The sequence below is a fragment of the Macaca mulatta genome, chromosome 3 (genome assembly GCF_049350105.2).
Source record: "Macaca mulatta isolate MMU2019108-1 chromosome 3, T2T-MMU8v2.0, whole genome shotgun sequence".
Taxonomy (NCBI): Eukaryota; Metazoa; Chordata; class Mammalia; order Primates; family Cercopithecidae; genus Macaca; species Macaca mulatta.
Window position 1 is genome coordinate 168,754,371 of NC_133408.1, and position 3,145 is coordinate 168,757,515.

Below are 3,145 nucleotides of genomic sequence, written 5' to 3' on the forward strand. Positions count from 1 at the left end.
TAATAATAATTTTAAAATAAAAGAAAATAGGTGAGTGGCAAAGAGTACTGGCCTGGGACCAAATTCAGAGCTGGCAAACTCCTGGAATAGAAAGTTGTCCCTTTGGCCAGGCGCGGTGGCTCACGCCTGTAATCCCAGCACTTTGGGAGGCCGAGGCGGGCGGATCACAAGGTCAGGAGATCGAGACCACGGTGAAACCCCGTCTCTACTAAAAATACAAAAAATTAGCCGGGCGCGGTGGCGGGCGCCTGTAGTCCCAGCTACTCAGGAGGCTGAGGCAGGAGAATGGCGTAAACCCAGGAGGCGGAGCTTGCAGTGAGCCGAGATCGCGCCACTGCACTCCAGCCTGGGCGACAGAGCGAGATTCCGTCTCAAAAAAAAAAAAAAAAAAAAAAAGAAAGTTGTCCCTTTGTAGTATACATCCAGAAGCTCCTGAGAGTCAGCTGGTTTCCTGCTATTAACCTGAATTTGGTTTTACTTAATGGATTCTGGTCCCTTTCTCTGGTCCTGCTTTAAGCTTGGGCCATGATGTCCTGGGGCTTGAGGGTGAGGAGCAGGAGCCTCTGTAAGGGGAACAGAAATGGTGTGTGGAGGGGCACAGGGCAGGTAAATCCAGAAAAGTTTTCAGAGGGTGTCTGGATTCCATGTTCCAGTTTCGGGCCTGTACAGAGCTAGGAGCATCTGAGACCGGGTCAGGATTTAAGGAGAAAGAGAGAAGATCCCAGAAACAAAACAACAAAATAACATTATGAAAGCTGAGGGGCTGGCAAATGCAATGTGACATTTTGTTCTTTTTTTAATTGATATATAATAACTATATATATTCATGGGGTACATAGCGATGTTTTGATACATACACTATATAGTGATTAGATAAGGGCAATTAGCATATCCATCATCTCAAACATTTATCATTTCTCTCTGTTTTTTAATTCTGGTGTATGAAATCTATTAAATTATGATACACATAAAAAATTCATGAGATATTTCTCTTTTGTAATAAACAACGCAGTGGCCAATTATTACTCATGAGTAGCTTTTTTCAGATAAGCTATCAAGTCCGCCCTTTCTCCCTTCTTCTTAATGCCACCAAAGATCATTTTTGTTCCAGGGATGTAATTCTTTGGATTCTCCAAATACTCTATCAGTGTGTCCTCTCCTCAGGTGATGCCTTTGTTCTTACTGGTGTCTCTGTAGCAGAATCCAATGGCCTGATCTGTCTTCCACCCAAAGAGACCGTGGAGATTAGGCTCAGTCTTGTGCTTGCCTCCCTTTTCCATGGTGTGGCACTGGGCACACTTCTGAACACAAATATTTTTGCTTTTCTCAACATCACTCATATTTAATTCTCTCTTTTGTCACTGACACTGTGAAGGTTCCCCCTCAGAAACCAGATGTCCCGCTCTTTCATTTATCATTTGTGTGGAGAACATTCTATATCTATTTTTTAGTTACTGTTTTGTTTCTTTTTTTTTTTTGAGATGGAGTCTTGCTCTGTTGCCAGGCACAATCTCGGCTCACTACAACCTCTGCCTCCCAGGTTCAAGTGATCCTCCTGCCTCAGCCTCCCTAGTAGCTGGGATTACAGGTGCATGTCACTCCGCCCAGCTAAGTTTTGTATTTTCAGTAGAGATGGGGTTCACCATGTTGGCCAGGCTGATCTCGAACTCCTGACCTAAAGTGATCTGCCCGCCTCAGCCTCCCAAAGTCCTGGGATTACAGGCATGAGCCACTGTACCTGGTTTGTTTTAGCTATTTGAAACTATGTAATATATTATTGCTACATCCAGTCATCCTACAGTGGTATAGAGCAGGGGTCCCCAACCCCTGAGCCACGGTCGCGTTAACGGTCTGTGGCCTGTTAGGACCTGGGCCACGCAGCAGGAGGTGAGAAATAGGCTACAGAAGCTTTATCTGTATTTACAGCTGCTCCCCGTTGCTCACATTACCGCCTGAGCTCCGCCTCCTGTCAGAGCAGTGGCAGCAGTAGATTCTCACAGGAGCGCAAACCCTATTGTGAACTGCACATGCCAGGCTCCTTATGATAGTCTAATGCCTGATGATCTGTCACTGTCTCCCATCACCCCCAGATGGGACCATCTCGTTGCAGGAAAACAAACTTAGGGCTCCCACTGATTCTACATTTTGGTGAGTTGTATGATTATTTCATTACATATTAATATTATGATGCAATAATAATAGCAATAAAGTGCGCAATAAATGTAATGCACTTGAATCATCCTGAAACCATTCCCTACTCCCTGGTCTGTGGAAAAATTGTCTTCCTTGAAACTGGTCCCTGGTGCCAAAAAGGTTGGGGACCGCTTGTATAGAACACTAGAACTTATTCCTTCTATCTAGCTGTAATTTTGTATCATTTAATGAACATCTCTCTATCTCCCACTTCCCTCTGCCCTTCCAGCCTCTAGTATCCTGTTTTACTTTTTACTTTTATGAAATCAACTTTTCTTAGCTTCCACATAGGAGTGAGAACATGCAGTGTTTAACTTTCTGTTCCTGGCTTAATTCATTTAACACAACGTGCTTCAGTTCTATCCATATTACTTCAAATAACTGGATTTCATTCTTTTTTTAGTAGCCGAATAGCTACTAAAAAAATAGTTCTATTGTGTATGCATACCACGTTCTCTTTATCCATTCATCTGTTCTTGAACACCTAGGCTGAGTCTATATTTTGGCTATTGTGAATAGGGATGCAATAAACATAGGGGCACAGATGTCTCTTTGATACACTGATTTCTTTCCCTTTGAATAAATGCCCAGTGGTGGGATTGCTGTATCATATGGTAGTTCTATTTGTAGTTTTTTGAGGAACCTCCAACTCTTCTCCATAGTGGCTGTACTAGTTTACATTCCCACCAACAGTGGATAAGAGTTCCGTTTTTCCACATCCTCGCCAGCATTTGTTATTTTTTTGTGTGTTTCTGATAATAGCATCCTAACCGGAGTGAGATGATACTTCATGGTGGGTTTGCTTTGCGTTTCCCTGATGATTAGCAATGTTGAGCGTTATCTTGTATATTTGTTGACCATCCATTTGTATGTCTTCTTTTGAGAAATATCTGTGCAGATCCTTTGCCTTTTTTTTTTTTTTTTTTTTTTTGAGACCAAGTCTTGCTCTGTC

General features: G+C 42.8%; 1 pseudogene; it reads right to left on the reverse strand.

The window, feature by feature from the left end:
- Nucleotides 1-1,022: 1,022 nt before the first annotated feature.
- LOC100428803 (cytochrome c pseudogene) lies at nt 1,023-1,340 on the reverse strand (annotated as a pseudogene).
- Nucleotides 1,341-3,145: the final 1,805 nt, after the last annotated feature.